The sequence below is a fragment of the Dromiciops gliroides genome, chromosome 1 (assembly GCF_019393635.1).
Source record: "Dromiciops gliroides isolate mDroGli1 chromosome 1, mDroGli1.pri, whole genome shotgun sequence".
NCBI classification, from domain to species: domain Eukaryota; kingdom Metazoa; phylum Chordata; class Mammalia; order Microbiotheria; family Microbiotheriidae; genus Dromiciops; species Dromiciops gliroides.
The window spans coordinates 145,980,017-146,000,109 of NC_057861.1; positions in this window are offsets into that span (position 1 = coordinate 145,980,017).

Consider the following 20,093-nt stretch of genomic DNA (forward strand, 5'->3'; position numbering starts at 1 on the left):
TTATTCATAATTATATTCTCACAAAACCTTCCAAATTGAATTCAGGCCATAACTATTCATTTCAATCAGGGAAAGAATAAATATTTCTTAAGCAACTACTATGTGCCAGGCACTGTGCTAAGTACTTTTTACAAATGCCCTCACAACAATCTTGTAAGGTAGGCACCATTATAATCACCATTTTACATTTGAAGAAACTGAAGTGATTTTCCTAAGGTCACAGCTAATAAGGGTCTGAGGCTAGATTTTAATTTCAGTCTTCCTGACTCCAGGCCCTGTATCAAAGACCAAGGGCAACTAGGTGGCACAGTGGCTAGAACACTGTCCCTGAAGTTGGGAGGACCTGAGTTCAAATCTCACCTCAGACATTTACTAGCTGTGTGACTCTGGGCAAGCCACTTAATGCCAATTACCTTAAAATATTCGGGGCTATCTCCAATCATTCTGATGTCTATCTTGCCACTGGACCCAGATGACTCTGGAAGAGAGTGAGGTTGGTGACCTTGTGTAGCCCTCCCTCACAAATCCAATTCATCAGTGCAAGTCATACCATCACCCTGATGTCATGGTACTCTTTCAGAATGAAGGACCACTACCACCAGCAAAAGACCACATGACAGTGGTCTTGATAGTAGCTCAGCAGTCACTGCTATCCATTCTTTCAGTACTTTAAGTGGTTCATCTGGGCCAAGTGAACTCATAATGGGTGGCTAGGTGCTCTCATGCTATTTTCCAACTAGTCTTGAGGTTTATGTTAAACTCCAAAGTATTTCCTGTGATAATCAGTGCACCAGTAGTCCTGATGTAATGGAAGATATGCAAATTTTTTTTTTTACATATAAGGTATTTTGTTTTTTCCATTACATGTAAAGATAGTTCTCAACTTTTGTTTATACAAGCTTTACAATTTCAGATTTTTCTCCCTCCCTCCCCTCCCTCCCCCCTCCCCTAGACAGCAGGTAATCTGATATAGGTTATATCTATGTATCTATATATCATATCCATATCCATATAGATATATATATACACATAATAACATTAATCCTATTTCTGCATTAATCCTGTTACAAGAGAAAAAATCAGCAGTGATGCAGAACCTCAAAATAGAAAAAAAAATCAACAGCACCCAAAACAAAAGAAATAGTATGGTTCAATCAGCATCTATACTCCACAGTTCTTTTTTTTTTTCTTGGATTTGGAGATCCTCTTCTATCATGAGTTCCCTGGAACTCTTCTGTACCATTGCATTGGTGAGAAGAATATAGTCCATCACAGTAGGTCAACACTCAATGTTGATGATACTGTGTACAATGTTCTTCTGGTTCTGCTCATCTCACTCATCATCAGCTCACGTAAGACCCTCCAGGTTTCTCTGAACTCTTCCTGCTCATCATTTCTTACAGCACAATAGTATTCCATTGTATTCATATACCACAACTTGTCCAGCCATTCCCCAATTGATGGGCACCCCCTCAACTTCCAATTCCTTGCTACCACGTAAAGAGCACATGCTATGCAAAATTGAGCAATAAAAACCACAGGGTTTATGGGAAAAATAGGTTCAGGGTACAACTCTCAGAAAACATCAGTGACACAGAAAAGCTAGGAGCCTAATAAAACAGCATTGTTTTAGACATGTTAAATGATTTCAGAAATCTATAAATACTAACAGTAACTTCAGAACTTCAGCTTCTGAGCCCCCCAGGCTGACAAAGTGTAAGCCAAGTTAGTCAAGTTACAACTCTGAGCCAGAGGCCATGATAGAAAGTGTGTGTCGGAGCAGCTAGGTGTCGCAGTGGATAGAGCACCAGCCCTGGATTCAGAAGGAAATGAGTTCAAATCTGGCCTCAGACACTTAACACTAGCTGTATGACCCTGGGCAAGTCACAACCCTCATTGCCCCACCAAAAAAAAAAGTCTTTAGAGGGTTCAGATCAGCTCTCCTGCTCACAGCTCCTTCAGCCGCAGAAGATATACATTAAATATGGCATTTTACCTTAACTTTTAACTTAAAGTTGTCTTGTAGAAGTGGGCCTCAGAGGGGTTGTAACATGAGTTGTGAAGTTTTCTGCATTCTCACCATTTTCTCAAGAAAGAAATGAACTAGTAAACCAGAATTCACATTATGTTCCTTAATAAATCAGATAAGTTGGACAAATTGGTGTTTTCTAAGCAAGCATAGCAGAACTAACTACAAAACCTTGCTGTAGAAAAGTTTGACAAATGAAGAACTCTAAAGGATGGCAAAGGTGACAGATGAATTAAGATAAATTCATTCCTGTGAATTATGGAAAATTATGTTGAGTGTTTCAGATAACAAGAATGATAAACAGGTAGACTGCCCAACTAACAGATAAGAGGGCCTGTTAGACCATGGATGGCTATATTGGGCAGGTCTGATCCAGGATCAGCATGGTTTAAAGCACTTGGACAAAATTGGAAATTGTGATTCTGGTGTTTAGTGAAGTACACTTACATAAAAGCTGTAATAAATGCAAATATGAGCATATAATAGAAAACATCAATTCTGCTACCTACTACCTATATGGCCTTGCAAAAGACACCTCTGTGGACCTCAGTTTACTCATCTATAAAATTAGGAGACTGGACTAGATGACCTTTAAGGTTCTTTCTAGCTCCAAATCTATAATCCTTATGAACAACATTACCACGTTTATTCTGGACCAAAACCTTGGATTTATCTTTGATTCTTCTTGACATCAGGGGTATGCTGGGAAATGTTTAACAACTAGCTCTGGAATTAAAACATGCACAACATGTGTTTATAAATTTAATCTGCATTGTTAATGTTTTCTTTGTTACTTTCTTAAGTCTAGATAATCAAAATAAATCAATTCTGATTTTTAGAATTTGTTGATTTCCAGATGCTTGTGCTTTCACTAAGAATTTAACAATCAGTTCTTGAGGACCTGTTTTGAGCTGGTTTAAATACATCCCTGCAGAACATCCATCTAATCACCAAGTTTGATAAATTCTTATTGTTCATTCAGCAAGCATTAAGTATACTCTATTAAGTACTCACTACTTAAATACCCTCTATCTGCCAAACAGGGTAGTTAGGTGGTGCAATGGATAGAGTGCTAGCCCTGGAGTTGGGGACCTGAGTTCAAGTCCTGCCTCAAACACTTAGTATCTGTGTGACCTTGGGCATCACTTAAGCATGTTTACCTCGGTTCATCATCTGTCAAATGAGCTGGAGAAGGAAATGACAAATCACTCTAGTATCTTTGCCAAGAAAACCTTAAATGGGGGTCACAGAGAGTCAGACATGACTGAAATAACTCGATGACAACACTGTTTTAGGTGCCAAAGATGCTAAGACCAAATGAAGTAGTCCCTGCTTTCAGAGTTTGTATTGAAGAGATGACATGTATATAAATAAAATGCAAAATATATACAAAATAATTGGTGGTCAGATGGTAACATGGTGGGGTTGGGAGGGGAGTGGGGAAGATCGAGATCTTTTCTGCATCTGTCCCTTCTATTCCAATCACCATAACCCTAGTTCAGTGTCTCTGGTTTACATTTAGATTTCACTGTAGTCTCCTAATTGATCCCACCACCCCAGTCTCTCTTCTCTCTAACCCACCCTTCACATTGATGGCAATAAATATGACTACAATGCCACTTTGGCAAAGGTTCCTTAATTTCTAATCCAAGAGAATTGGGAATCGCTCAGAATTTTGTTTTTTTAATGAGTTGTCAGTGGTTTCTTAGTGGATTCATCGTCACCAAACCCTTTGGTGTCATCTTCACCCTGATGTTGAGGCTCATAGTACAGCCTGGCATATACAATGCAGGGGGATTCATCCAGGAATACCAGAATCTCACCCCCACAAGGCTTTTTTGTTTTGTTTTGCTTGTTTGGGGGTTGGTTTTTTGTTTGTTTTGGTTTGGTGTTTTTGTTCTGCTGCTAAATGGTCTCTCCTAGTTTTCCCTTTCTTCTTCAAGGACAAGGAACTGAGTTGTAGTAATAAAATGGGGCAGGAACTAAACACCAGCAAGGAAAGAAACCCTGTTTCTCTTTGGTTCTAAAGCCTGGTTTGCTGGTTGTTCCACCCTGGGGAAAAGACTAATGCCTTTGTTAGGGCTGTTGGTAACAGTTGCTTTTAAGTGCCCTGCTGATTGTTGTAACAGTTACCTTGCTACTTCCCTTGCTCTAAAACATTCAATAATTCCCTACTGTTTATTCAATAAAAACCACACAATTTAATAGGGCACAAAGACCAGAATTAAAGTCTTTGCTCTCAAGGCATTTAGATTCACATAGGAGAAGAGGGGGACAAGCATTTATTGCCCGTCCCAGGCCCTGTGCTAAGCACTTTGCAAATAACTTATTCGACCTTCACAACTGTGAGATAGGTGCTATTACAATTCCCATTTTATAATAGGGGAAACTGAGGCAGAGCTAGGTAAATGTCAAAGGATGGATTTAAATTTGAGTCTTCCTGACACCAGGGCAGGTAGGTGACTAGATGGATAGAGCACCAGGACTGGAGTCAGGAAGACTCAAATTCCTGAGTTCAAAGCTGACCTCAGGCACTTACTAGCTGTGCCCCTGAGCAAATCACTTAACCGTATTTGCTTCAGTTTTGTCATCTATCAAATGGGCTGGAGAAGGAATGACAAACCACTTCAGTATCTTTGCCAAGAAAACCCCAAATGGGGTCACGGAGAGTTGGAGGTGACTGAAAATGACTGAACAACTACCTGACACCAGGACCAAGACTCTACCTGCTGTGGTACCAGCTGCTTCTAAAGCTGTGACATATAGACAGATATTACAAATAATACGCAGATGATACAAGGAGTGAAGGGGGCAAAGGAGAACATCAAGAGGATATGCAAGGGGCAGCTAGGTGGCTCAGTGGATAGAGCACTGGCCCTGGATTCAGGAGGACCTGAGTTCAAATCTGGCCTCAGACACTTAACACTTACTAGCTGTATATGTAGTATATGTATATGTAGGTAGTAAGTATATGCAAGCATTTACTTATAGAAGGACCAGGTATATCAATTGATGCAGAAATTTGCTTGGTCCTTCAAGGTGTTCTTAAATTCTGGTTCTTCTAGTGTGTAAACATTTACTCTGATAAGTGCTGGGTATATATAATAGTCCTTGTCCTCAAAAAACTTGTATTCTATGGGAGATAGTATATGCATGTTTAAGTATATATAGAAATAAATAAAAGATATTGAGGGAGGGCAAGTCCCAATATTTGCAGGGGTTGGGGATGGGGGAAGAAGGAATGAGGAGATCAATTTAGACTTCCTGTAAAAGGTGGTGCTCAAGCTGAATCTTTGAAAAAATGAGAGATTCTATGAGGTGAGGAGGAACAGCATTCCAGGCATGGGGAACAGCCAGGATAAAAGCCAGAAGATGGGAGATGGGTGCTATGTATGAGCCACACTGAGAAGGTCAGTTTGATGAACAGCAGAGTGAAAGAACGTTCTTCATCTCTCACCACCAACCTACACTCCTCCATACTTCTCCATTATGCCCTACTAATTTCTTCATCCTGGAATATCACTCTAGCCTTGGAATTTACATCTTGGAAGCACTCTTTGCCCCAGAGGCCTTTATCTCTGATTGGATGGAGTCTCCCAGAACTTCCATTTAAGGACAACACCTAAAAAAAAAAAAAGCTAAATGAGTTGAGGGTGGGATGTGGACTAAATTACCCAGCACCGGGGTAGAATGGAGGAGTCTGACATGCAATGTGGTGAAAAATGGAATGATGGCTGGTCTTTATTCATTAGAATATAAGTGCCTTGATGGCAGACTAGCTGTTTGCTTGAATTTCTATTCTCAATACAATGCCTAGCCTTTAGTAAGTGCTTAATAAATGCCTATTTACTCACTGACAACAGGAGGCGTAGTAATGTAGAATGAGACTGGAAAGAGGTTGGAACCAGGTTGTGAAGGACTTTAAAATCTCATTGTTCTAGGTTCATTTGAGGGGAGAGAACATTCATCCTGGAAGGTTGAGAGGAGAGGAGAGGCTACCTCAAATTAGGCTTGAAAATCAGGAATCTGAAAAGGCCCAGATGAGGAGGGAGTGCTTTCTGGACATGGGGGACAACTTGTATGAGCGCAGATATGTTGAAATGTAATGGAGTGTGTGGAAAGAAATAACATGGAATAAGCCTGGAGGTGGGGAAACTGATCTAGAGGTTATGATCCAAATGAATGAGAAGGGTCTGAACCACAATGATAGTGATAGTATTAATGGAAAGAAGGAGACGTGTCAAAGAGAGGTTGTGGAGAAAGAATAAACAAGATTTGACAATTATTTGTGTATATTTTTATTTCTATTCATTTTTAAATTTCATATCCTTCAGGGTTTCCATTGTAATGATGGAGGCTGGGTGAGACCAAGGTTTAACACCACCTCACTTAATACAAGTGTCATATCAACTACCGTTGAATGTAAAACTCTGTAGCACACCCTCCCTGCATATACAGACATAGGGTATGGTATGGTAAGGGGAGGGTTGGAGCTTGAGTTTACCCTCAAGGGTTGTGTTTTTGTTTTTGTTTTTGTTTGATTTTTGTTTTGTTTTTGTTTTTGGTGGGGCAATGAGGGTTATGACTTGCTAGTAAGTGTTAAGTGTCTGAGGCCGGATTCGAACTCAGGTCCTCCTGAATCCAGGGCCGGTACTTTATCCACTGCACCACCCAGCTGCCCCTACCCTCAAGGTTTTGAGGAAAACTCTTCTATGCTTGGAAGGTGCATGCAAAGGTCACATCTTCCTCAGCAGCTGGGATGTGCTGCCTTTCTGTCCTTACTAAAATCACAGTCAGACAGAATTGAAGAATCTTACCATGCCTTCTGAACGATGCTGTTTCTTGAGGTTTTTCAGGTTCAGCTCTTGTCCCAACCTATGTTAGCATGGAATTAAAGACACTTTCCTCTAAAGGGGCCTTGCCTTACTCAAAGTATTTACCGGAGTCCCCCTCCCCCTTATTCTCTGCTGAAATGCTTCAATCAGTTAATTTTACTTATTCCAATATCAAATTTGGCCCCCACACTAGCAATTATGAATTTGGATATTACACAGTATACCTGCTGTATACTGTATACTCCTACAGCAGGCAGTGAGAGAGAGGGAAGAATTAAAATGACTTTTAAGACTACAAAATGGGCAACACTGAGAAGATAGTGGTACCCTCCTTAGATCACTGAGAAGTGGAAAGTTTAGGGCAGAAGATGATGAATTAAAGTTTTTAGACATGTTGAGTTGGAGGTGTCAGTGGGATAAGCCAGGTAAAGATGTTAATTTAAGCAAGCAGCTGGAGATGTTGATGGGAGTTCAGAGTGATATAATTAAAAGAGCAATAAACATGGAGCCAGAAGACCTGGTTTCAGAGGTTTGCTGACTCTTACTACCTGTATAAGCTTGGACAAATCACTTCATCTCTTTGTGTCTCTATTCCTTCATCTATAAAATGAAAGTGTTGGAGCAGGTGATCTCTAAAGTCCCTTCCAATTCCTCATTAATGCTGATTCTTATATAGATTTTACATCTACTGTGTAGAGGTGTCGAATTAATACATGGGGGAAGATGTGATCTTTTCAAGTGGCAGTATATACAGTAAGGAGAAAGGAGCCTAGTAGCACTGAACATTGGGGGACATTTACACTTAGGAGTAGAGTATGATGATTATCACAGTAAAGGAAACTCTCAGCAGACAGGGAGGAGAAAAACACATGAAGAAGCAGTCATAGAAATCAAGGTAGGAATTTATAAGGGAATATTCCATCCAGCCCCTTTGTTTTGCTGATGAGAAAATGAAGGCATATAGAATTGAAGTGATTTGTCCAAAGTCATGTGACTTGTTAGAGGCAGATTGTTGCTCTGTTATTTTCAGTTATTATCTGACTCTTTGTGTCCCCATTTGGGGTTTTCTTGGCAAAGATACTGGAATAGTTTGCCATTTTCTTTTCTAGTTCATTTGATAGAGGAGGAAACTGAGGCAAATATGGCTAAGTGATTTGCCCAAGGTCATATAGCTAGTAAGTGTCTGAGGCCAGATTTGAACTCATGGAGATAATTCTTCCTAAGTCCACATCTGGCATTCTCCACTGTGCCACCTAGCTGTCCATGGAGGCAGCACAAGGGCCCAAATCTAGGTTAGCTGAATTTTAGTCCTCTTGTGTTTTTTCTGTCTTTATTATTTTGCTTTTCTCTTTCCCCCACTTTGTTTGTATCTCTCTTGTGGCACTTATTCTACATTATAGTTATTTGTATACATCTCATATCTTCTCCGCCAAACCGTAAGTAAAGTTGTTGAGATCAGGGATCACTCTTTTTCATACTCCCTTGCCACTATTCTCAGGTAGACATAGAAAATTTTCTGCAATCTTGTTTAACAAACCTATTGCCCTTGTGTAATCTTAGGAGTTAGGACCCCTAGAAATCTTTAAGGTTTTAGGACATAGAGCATAGGCAAAGCTGAACTCCCAATAAATATTTTTTATTTATATAGTAAAAAAAAATCACAGAATATCATAGTTGAAGGTGATACCTGGTGAGTGATCCCTCAGCCTCTTTGTCTGCATCTTTGTCAGTTTCAAAGATCAAAAAACTATCAAAATATCTACAAGTTGGTTTATGATGAAGCAAAGTTAAACTATCATGAGAGAAGTGATTATTTTTCTATTATGTTAATAACCCAAAAATATTAGGATTGAGGTTTTTCCTTTCTATTTCCTCATTCAGGACCAGTCCCTATAAATCAGTCAGTCTCTGAAGGACATTGTCGTTGGAAGAAATTACCCAAATCCTCTGGGTATGTGCACTTGATCTTGAGTGGGGCCTCACCCCACTAGAAGACATTACAGACAGAATCTAATCTAGGTTGAATTCTTGCCAATACAAAGTAAGTTTATGCCCTTGCAACACCGCTCCCCCTCCCCCCTCATAGTATAGGATAATTCAGTTTATGAAGAAGAAAACCAACGAGAGTGCTCTGGGTAGAGATGGATTCCTTTGTCCTGATTCCTGAAGACGGCAATGATCAAGTCATGATCTTAGCAAGAGGAGCTGAAGACTTATAGCCCACCTCCTCAGTAATATGTCCACCCCTCATTAATTATTTACCAGTCACGGTTGATTTTCACCTAGTAGGGGCACCTCCTTCTCCATGGTTTTTTTCTTTGGTTACTGAGAAAAACCACTGACCATCAATTTATTATTTCCTAGCCTAATTAATAAATTGATTATTAACTACCCAGACACTCTCTCTTGGGCTTTCATCTCAATACTAATGTAAAGTAGATATACTAATGTCAATTCTACATGCTACAGTGCCAGTGCATGAAATACTAAACATCTGTACTTCTAAGGATCTCCTGGTCTAAGGGGAGGAGACAGCATGCAAACAACTATGTACAAACACGGTATATACAGAATAAACTAGAGAGAATCCCAGAGGGAGGCCACTAGCCTTGAGAGAGCCCGGGACAGGCTTGCACAAGATGAACTGTTAGCTGGGACTTGAAGAAAGTTAGGGAAGCCAGTGAAAAATGCATGGAGTCAGTAAAGGAGATGGAGTGTCCCGTTCAAGGGGCCAGAATCACTGGATCACAGAATATATTGGAGGTGTAAGTTGTAAGAAGATTATAAAGGCAGGAAGGGGCCAAGCTAGGAGGGGCTTTAAAAGCCAAACAGGATTTTATATTTGATCCTGGAGGAGATAGGAAGATATTGGAATCTACTGAGCAGGGGGTTGAGATGGTCAGACCTATACTTTAGGAAGCTTACTTTGTTAGTTAAATGGAAGATTAGAGAGAGACTTGAGGCAGGGTAACCAACCTGATGGCTATTTCAATAGTCCAGGTACGAGGCAATGAAGGACTGTGGAAGTGGCAGTGTCAGAGAAGAGAAGGGGGCATATGTGAAAATGCTATGAAAGTCAAATAAATAGGACTAGGCAACTGATTGGATATTAGGTGAGAATAAGGTATTGTAGATGACATCTTTGTTGTGAACCTGGTGTTAGTAATTATTTTTTTTTTTTGCGGGGCAATGAGGGTTAAGTGACTTGCTCAGGGTCACACAGCTAGTAAGTGTCAAGTGTCTGAGGCTGGATTTGAACTCAGGTCCTCCTGAATCCAAAGCCAGTGCTTTATCCACTGCACCACATAGCTGTCCTGGTGTTAGTAATAATAATAATTATTATTATAGAATAGAAGTAATAGTAATAGAGGCAGGCAGTGACACAGTGGATAAAGGGCTAAGTTTGGAGTCAGGAAGACCTGAGTAACCAACCTGCCATCAGATGTTTGCTAGCTGTGTGACCCTGGGCAAGTCACTTAACCTCTGTCTACATCAGTTTTCTTAACTGCAAAATGGAGATAATAATAGGACCTACCTCACAGAGTTGTTGTGTGGATCAAATAAGATAATGTTTGTAAAATTCTTAGCACAGTGCCTGGCACATAGGAGCTGCTATCTAAATGCTTAATCCCTTCCTCCTTCCCCTAAATGCTTTTAGAATTGAATATGTACATCATTGAACAGATAGCCTTTCCCCCCTTTATGATAACACTTTGAAGTCATTACCAGTAGTAGTGGGATTATTGGGTCAAGACACTGATTTTTGAAAACTCAGAATCAGAGTTGAAAATAAAGGTGAAATAAGTCACAATTGTGAAAGATACAGCGTCTCACCTTTATGAGGATATAGTACTGCATGTGGCCACTGGGTGGCAATGCAACACAACTTTAGGATGACAGCAAATCCACCCCATGCAAGCCAGGACCATCTGATACCCTGCTAAATCCCTCCTCCTTCATTTTTCAGGATGACAACACCTTAGAGGTTTATGGCCACCAGGAGAATTTACTACTAAGTCATATACTGATGTAATGAAATCTAATATATGCTGTGTAATGAATTATGAGATGTTATTTAGTTTCAGGATTTTATTACTTCAATCAGTTATGACCATATTTCCTTTTATATGATTGCTCACTCTTTAAACATACCAGATGACTGTATAAGGAACACCTAATAAAGTCTGTAGATGTTAAAATATAAATGTTTTAATTTATTTGCCATAAATTTGTTTTAATTCTAGTTATACTGGCTTTCATATTAAAACCCATAGCATGTCCATTTCTGAGGTCTCAGGATGGTGTTGCTGAATTATATTTTGCTGGGAAATGTGGTTACATGAATAAACATCTGGGCAGAGCAAGACGCAATGGATTGTCTTGCTTTTCAGACCTTGTAACACGGAGAACAGACAATCTGTAAATATCTGAGGGACTGTGTCAAAGATATTAAAGATATTAAAGTGATCACTTTGGGCTTCTCTTCATACTGCCTACCCAAAGTACACTTTTTGTACTTCTAAAGGCCTACACTTTGGTTCAAAAAATAAATTGCCCAAGTTCATGACAATGAGGGGGCAGCTAGGTGGTGCAGTGGATAAAGCACCAGTCTTGGATTCAGGAAGACCTGAGTTCAAATCTGACCTCAGACACTTGACACTTACTAGCTGTGTGACCCTGGGCAAGTCACTTAATCCCCATTGCCCTACAAAAAAAAAAAAAAAGAATGGAACCAAGTTCATGACAATGGAAATGTGACTAAAATCATAGGGTCATAGATTTAAAGTGGGAAAAGAACATAGAGGTTGTGTAGTCCAGTCCCTTCATTTTACATTTGAGGAAATTGAGGCCCCGAGAAGTTGATTGACTCATCTAAAGTCACAGGGGGTGAAAGTGTCAGAGCCAGGATTTGAACTCAAATCTCTGATTTCAAATCCGGCATTCTTTCCTTTGTAGCATGAATAGTTTATGGGAAAAGGACCTGAGGATTTTAGTGAACTGTAAGTACTACATGAGTTTGGGACCTTGGACTGAAGGGTTCCAAAAGGGAGAGAGATTCTAAGTTTTGTGATTTTTGGCCCTGGTCAGACCACATCAAAAAGGCTATGTTGGGTTCTGAGTGAAACATCATAGGAAGGACATTAACAAGCCGTTCAGAAGAGGTAACCTGCATACTGAGGGGTTTAGAAAGCAGGCTGTATTGTTAGAAGTGGTGGAAGGAACTGAAAATGTTTAGCGTGGAGAAGAAAACATCCAAAAGATATGATAGCTGATGGTGAGCTTTTGAAGGCTTGACACATGGGAAAGGGTTTAAATTTGTTTAGCTTGGCCCCAGAAGAGAGGGCAGCTAGGTGGCACAGTTCTGAGTCAGGGTTCATCTTTGTGAGTTCAAATCTAGCTACAGACACTTACTAGCTATGTGACCCTGAGCAAGTTTGCCTCAATTTCCTCATATGTAAAATGAACGGGAGAAGGAAATGACAAACCATTCCAGTTTTTTTGCCAAGAAAACCTCAAATGGGGTCTGAAACGACTGAACAACAAGAAGACAAAGGGCAAGGTTGCTCAGTTAAAAGAAGAGCAGTCTTAGAGAGAGGAGACCTGGAGTCAAGAAACTTCTGTACTTAACTAGCTTCTGGACCATGGACAAGTCAATTAACCTCTTTGAACCTCAGTTCCCTAATCTGTAAAATGAAGATAACAATATTGGTAAGATGTTCTTCATGGGGTTGTTCTGAGGGAATCTCTTTAAAATGTTAAAATGTCTTGTGTTCTTTAGTTGTTAGTGCATCATATTGATTATAATTCTAATTAGCATTAGTGAGTGGAAGATAAAGAGAAGCAGATTTTGACTTGATAAAGGACAAAACTTTCTAACAATCACAGACGGTTCCAAATGGAATGGGTGCCTTGGGAGGTAGTGAGCTGCCTTTATCACTGGAATATTTCTACCAGAAGCTGGGTGACAGCTTGTCAGTAGTGTATTACTGAGTAGATGCTTGCTCAGGCATGGTTTGGCTTAGATAACACTAGATCCCTTCATACGCTGAGTGTCTTTGGTTCCATTATATTTCTGTGACTTTTGTTTAAAGTTTTGAAAATACTCTTCATAAAAATAAACGGTTTCTAATCCCCTCACCATACAGGCTGTCCTTTTGCGAACAGCTGGTATGGGAACATTGAATCAATATCATTTCAAAATAAACAATACTGCATTTTTATGCTCTACAGCTAGGTTTGGTGATTGTTGTTGTCCCTGTAATTATTCTTTCTGATTCACATCACATTCATATGTGTTTCATTTTTTTTTAAATCCAGCAAATGAACATGTGATTTAAAAACCAAATAAAATGGCAGCCAATCTTTAGCTAGGTGACATTGTGGATAGAGCATTGAACCTAGAGTTATGAAGACTTGAGTTCAAATCTAGCCCTTGACACTTCTGTGTGACACTAGATAAGCAACCTCTGCCTTAGTTTGTCCAACTGTAAAATGATAATGACAATTATAGCAGCTACTGCAAAGGATTGCTAATGAACATAAAATGACATCATATTTAAAAAGCAATTTGCAAACCTTGTGCACTGGAAAAATTATAGCTTTTATATTCACTTTACAAAATTATTATTCAGTTTTTTAAAAAATCTGCATATAATTCCATTCAATTGAGACTATCTCTGGTTCTTCCAATTATTATTTATGCTATTTTGGGGGGTGGCAGGACAATGAGGGTTAAGTGACTTGCCTAGGGTCACACAGCTAGTCAGTGTCAAGTGTCCGAGGTCAGATTTGAACTCAGGTCCTCCTGAATCCAGGGCAGGTGCTTTATCCATATTACTCCAAACACTAACTTTTCATGGATAGATACGTTTTATAAAGCAGGAGCAGGGAACCAGTTTTTCTGCTGAAGATCACTTGTACATGGACAAAAATTATTGTAGGTCCATGAAAGAAAAAACAAGCTCAATTTAGTTTTGTTTTAGAGAGAAAATAGATATAAACCATTCTACTTACCTGGGTTTAAAAACTAAAAACCCAAGCTTCTATCCAACAAATATAAAAATAATACAAAATACACATTATTTCTATATTTTAGCTAATTAAGAAAAAGAAAAAAGTGAGTAACATCCGAAACAAAGAAACACATGCAAAATCAGGGAACACAAAGACATGTGGTCAGATGGATGTAAAGACACATAGACATACACATAGAGAGTCAGAGATAGCAGGACATGGCAATGGTTAGTGTGAATTTTGTTGAGTGCATCAGAGTAACTTGTCACTGACACCAATTTAGTTCAGACCCTCATCACACCTTGCTTATTGCAACTACTTCCCTACCTGAAATCTCTCCTCGGTCCAGTTTATCTGCTCTAGTGGCTCCCTACTACCAATAGAATAAAATAAAGCTCTTCTGTTTTGCTTTTAAAGCTCTTCACATCCTGGCCCCAACCTCTCTTTCAAATTTAATTTTATGTTACCCTCTCATACTCTGTGATGGAGCCAAATTGTCTTTCTGTTTTTCACACAAGACACTTATCTCACATGTCCATGCCCTTGGACTGGCTGTCCCTTCTGCATGGAACACACTCTCTCTTTACTGTTTGCTGTAAAGAATCCCTCCCCCCCCCCCAATATTATCAGTAGGGGCAGCTAGGTGGTGCAGTGGATACAGCACCAGCCCTGGATTCAGGAGGACCTGAGTTCAAATCTGGCCTAAGACACTTGACACTTACTAGCTGTGTGACCTTGGGCAAGTCACTTAACCCTCATTGCCCCCCCCCAAAAGAATCCTTCCTATAGTACAAAATTCCAGCATAACTTTCTACATGAAACCTTTCCTGAGCCCCGAACAATTATTCCCTTCCTCCTTAACCTACATTGAATTTGTTTCTATTTATTCTCTTTATTCAAGGTGTCCCAAAAGTCTTAAGCTTAAAACTACTAAAATTTTGGGAACAGTATTTATTTGGTGTGTGTGTGTGTGTGTGTGTGTGTGTGTGTGTGTGCATGTGCACCAGTGAACTTATTTCTACATTATTGTGAATAGGGTTTGTTTGATTCTTTGTACTTGTATCCCCAACACTTTGCACAGTTCCTGGCACATAGTAAATACCTAATAACTGCTTATTGATTGATTGATTGACCTTTGAAACTCTGCTGAGTTCTCCAGACCTTTAAAAGCCATTTTGTATTCATTATGTCCATTTTTATTCCTAAAGTTCATATATATATATATATATATATATATATATATATTTGAACTCAGGTACTCCTGAATCCAGGGCTGGTGCTCTATCCACTGCACCACCTAGCTGCCCCAAAAATATATTTTTTAAAATAAAAAGATATTTTCCTAAGGAATTCTAAAGTATTGGTTCATGTGTAAAGGAACAGGCAAGGTTTTAGAAATCAGTTTACAGTTGGTATCTCAGCACTCCTTGGTTTCATAACTTGTCAAATTTGTTATATGACGCATTTTGATTTTGATTTGATTTGATTTCATTTATTTGTTTGTTTATTTATTCATTTACTTATTTATTGCAGGGCAATGAGGGTTAAGTGACTTTCCCAGGGTCACACAACTAGTTAGTGTCAAGTGTCTGAGGTCAGATTTGAACTCAGGTCCTCCTGAATCCAGGACTGGTGCTTTATCCACTTCACCACTTAGCTGCCCCTATTTGACACATTTTGATGAGAAAAAAATTGCTTCAGCACTTGATGCTTGCTTGGCACTCATCACACTCAATAAAACTTGTATGAGTCAAGATGCTGCCCCACATTCGGTCTCTTCAGAGGAAACAAAGACAGACATGTTAATATCACAGTAGCTCAAGATCAATGCAGAACAATATATATTTTTCCATGTACTTTCTTGTGCTTTTTTTCATTTCAAGCTTTTTGTTGTTGTTGTTCTTACAAAACACCATGACTATGTAGAGGAGTAGAGACTAAGGGTTTTATTCCACAACAATTCTTCAATTGTGATACTGGTTTATTTTGGACGAAAATGCCCAACAGAACCTACATCATCCAAGAGGAGAAGGCATTACCAAGGCACAAGCCAACGAAGAACAGGCTAACTCTGTTGTTGTGTGGGAATGCCAGTGGGGATTTAAAACTTAAGCCTCTACTAGTCTATCACAGTAAAAACTCCAGAGTTTTCAAAAGAGAAAATGCAATCAAAAGCAAGTTAAGTGTGATGTGGAGGGCCAACAGCAAAGCCTGGGTAACCAGGCAGCTCTTCATTGAATGGATGAACAAAGTATTTGGTCCCAGTGTAAATAAATATTTGCATGAAAAAGAACTGCCTCTGAGGGCTCTGTTAATAATGGACAATGCTCCTGCTCACTCTCCAGGCTTGGAGGCTGTCTGGCTGGAGGAGTTTAATTTTATAACTGTGAAGTTCTTGCCCCCTAACACAACTCCTCTGCTCCAGCACATGGAGCAAGGTCATCTCAAACTTTAAAAAACTGTATAGTAAGGCCCTCTTCCACAGGTGACCTCTGATACTGTGTTGACACTGAGAGAGTTCCAGAAAGACCATTTCAATATCCTCCACTGTGTCACTCTGATAGGTAAGGCCTGGTGAGTAGTATCTTACAAGACCATGAACTCTGCCTGGATGAAATTGTGGCCAGAAGCAGTAACTCTGAGGGACTTTGAAGGCTTTGAGGCTGAACCTAGCCTAATAGTGGAGGACATTGTGTCTCTGGAAAAGTCCATGAGCTTGGAGGTTCGTGATGAAGACATTGAAAAATAAGTGGAGGAGCACAGAGAAGAGCTCAGAACTGAGGAACTGCAGGAACTTCAAAGGGAGCAGCAACAGATAATGGCTGAAGAACTTTCTTCAGGTGAGGAGGAGGGAAGGGAGGAAGCCCCTACTGTACTGCTAAGAGAAATGTGTTCTAAATGGGTTGAATTACAAAATGTTATCAAAAAGTATCACCCTGACAAAGCTCTAGCAAGCCAAGATGACTTGTTTAATGATCAAAGAAGGTCTCATTTCAGGCAGAAGCAAATGTCTTTTGCTAGGTTTCTAGTGAAACTCATGAAATGAGTCTCCAGCAGGGTTCAGTGGTGTTTAGAGACAGAAAAGAGAAAGAACTGCTGTGCAAGTGCCTGATGTTTTATTGGAAGGGGACTCCTCTTCCAAGCAAAAACCTCTCTCCTCCTCCTCCTCTATCTTGCCACCATCCCATTAGGTCATCAACTCCTTTTAGTACAGGCAAAGTGAAATTAAATTAAATTTTATTTTATCTGATTATTGTTTTTTATTTATGTCTGTCTAATTTTAAGGTCTTGTATCAAAAACAACCCCATTGATTTATAAATTTCCAAGTAAAATGGGAAATTTCTGGGGTTCAGAAATGGGTTATTTCAATTTCCATTACTCCTTATGGGAAAAATTCATTTGATACTCATTGTTTTCATCATTCATTGTGCCTTCTGTAACCAATTAATGATGAGTACTGAGATACCATTGTACTTTTTTTTTAGTGAGGCAATTGGGGGTTAAGTGACTTGCCTAGGGTCACACAGGTAGTAAGTGTCAAGGATCTGAGGTTGGATTTGAACTCAGGTTCTCCTGAATCCAGGGCCGGTGCTCTATCTACTGTGCCACCTAGCTGCCCCCAATACCATTATACTTTAAAAAGATAGCCCACCAAATGATCAGGAGTACACAATACTCAATCTACTTATCATTATATAAACCTAACTTCCATTTTTAATGGAGTCCTGAGGGGCAAAGTCTTGATTAATTTGTTAACACAGCTCTTTGGGTGCCAGAGAGGAGGAGGGAGGGGAAGACTGTAGGAATGGACCCTTTAGATTTAAAAAAATAGGTACACTTTTTGTTATGAAATATGCTAGTTCAGATATTCATGTACAGTAATCATTTTCCTTATTATTTTTTTAATGAGGAACCTTCATTTCCTAGCCTGGAAAATAGGGAATTGCATAGGATCAGAAGGTGTGGAGAGGTTTTGATCTGGAGTCTAAAGCTCCATTAGAGGAAACTGTGAGAGGCTTGTTGTACTCTGTCCTAGTCAGACTCCAACTTCTAGGCTGTGATTCCCTTTTTTTTTTTCCAGGCTAGGAAAGACATTTTTGTTCTGCATTCTAGGAAAGACATTGGCAAAACTGATTAAATGGAGAAAGTAGAGAAGAGGAAACTGCTAAGTGAGGATCGGTTGAAGGAACTAGAGATTATTAGCCTAGAGAAGAAAAAGCTTGGGGAACACTCTTAAGCGAAAGTAACTTAGTCCTCCAATACTGTTGGGGCTGCTCATGTCCTCTGGGAAGGTCATCTCACTGCTTTCTGCTGTACTATGCTGAGTACTAATGGGGACTGGGTACACATCATTTCTGCTGAATGTTTTTATTGGTTTTATGATTATTGAACATCTTTCTGTTACCATCAACTGAGCTTCGGTCATTCAGGGCACATTTTCTGGATGGCTGTTCCTATCTATTAAAAGGTAGTGACTAGGAAGACTCTATTTCTTTGCCAGCCCTTTGTGTGACTGCTGTACTCCACCTCACAATTTGAAATGTCATTTTTATATTAATTTCTGCCTATAGAAGAAATGCTAAATGATGGAAGAGATCCTGTTTAGGATTGTATACTTTTATTACTTACTGTGTACTAGAACTGTGGATTGTGATGAGCTTCCCTTCATAAGCAGGAAAAAGCACTGTATTAAACACTACATTAAGTGTAATGTAGTATGATCCTTTGTGCCTTTTCATTGAGTTAAATATTTTTTGAAGTATACCCATAACTACTTATGATTTCTTAGCTTACTAAAAATTCAACCATTTTTTCATCTTTGTAACTTTTGTGAGAAGCTATCCTAAGTTTGAGACACTGTGACTTAGCACTTACTCCTAATTATAGTTCATCAGCACTCACTTCTGTGTTGACTTTTATCAGTCAGCCAGAGGACACATGCATCCAAATGAGATGTTTCACAAAAGAGTATGGTGAATAAAATGAGAAAAAAAAAAGAATCTTCCTACCTCCATGCATACATGAGGTACATTCTTCCACATACCAAATAATGGGAGAGGATGCAAAGAACATGTGACCAGGAAATATACATAGACAATCCCATAAGAAACACAGAGCATGTTTAGAGGACACATACCTAATAAACGCACATGTATATTCAACAGAATTCAATCCTCTGGTGCTATACGACTGTTAATATCTTCTGTTGTCTTTTTTTGTTTTTTAATAAAATATTATTTAAAAAAAATTTTTTTGGTGGGGCAATGAGGGTTAAGTGACTTGCCTAGGGTCACAAAGCTAGTAAGTGTCAAGTGTCTGAGGCCATATTTGAACTCAGGTATTCCTGAATCCAGTGCCAGTGCTTTATCCACTGCACCACCTAGCTGCCCCCTTTATTATTATTCAATAAGCAAATATTTGTCTTCTTCTCTCCTCTCCCCCCAATTGAAAATGAAAGAAAAACAAAGTTCCTGTTATAAACATGTACAGTTAAGCAAATTTCCACATTGTCTATGTGGAAACTATTCTATTCTGCTCTGATTCCTTTACTTCTATATCAGGAGGTAAGTAGAGTGTTTTGTTATAAGTTCTCTATTTGGAGGGGATATGTCTCTCTCACTCTTTCTCTTTCTCTATCTCTCTGCATGTGTGTTTGTATATATGTGTACACACATATGTGTATACTTAGTCTATATCAGTTATTCTTCTTGTCTATTGTCTTCAATGCCTTTTCTAGATACTCATACAGCAAATCCAAGATGATGCTTGAGTTGTAGGGCCATTGTCCTTGATAATAAAAAGTATGTTTAAAAAATCTTGACTCAGGGGGTGGCTAGATGGCGCAGTGGATAAAGCACCGGCCCTCGATTCAGGAGTACCTGAGTTCAAATCCGGCCACAGACACTTGACACTTACTAGCTGTGTGACTCTGGGCAGGTCACTTAACCCCCATTGCCCCGCAAAAAAAAAAAAAAAAAAAAAAAAAACTTGACTCATATTTTCCAATTTTTGTATTTGTCATCCTCATCCCAAATGCCCACAGAGTTACTTAGTTGGTGGGCCTCTTGCCAGGCATTCTTTCTTTTTAAAAAACATTTTTTTTAACTTCTGTAGGGCAATTGGGGTTAAGTGACTTGCCCAGGGTCACAGAGACAGTAAGTGTCAAGTGTCTGAGAATGGATTTAAACTCAGGTCCTCCCGACTCCAGAACCAG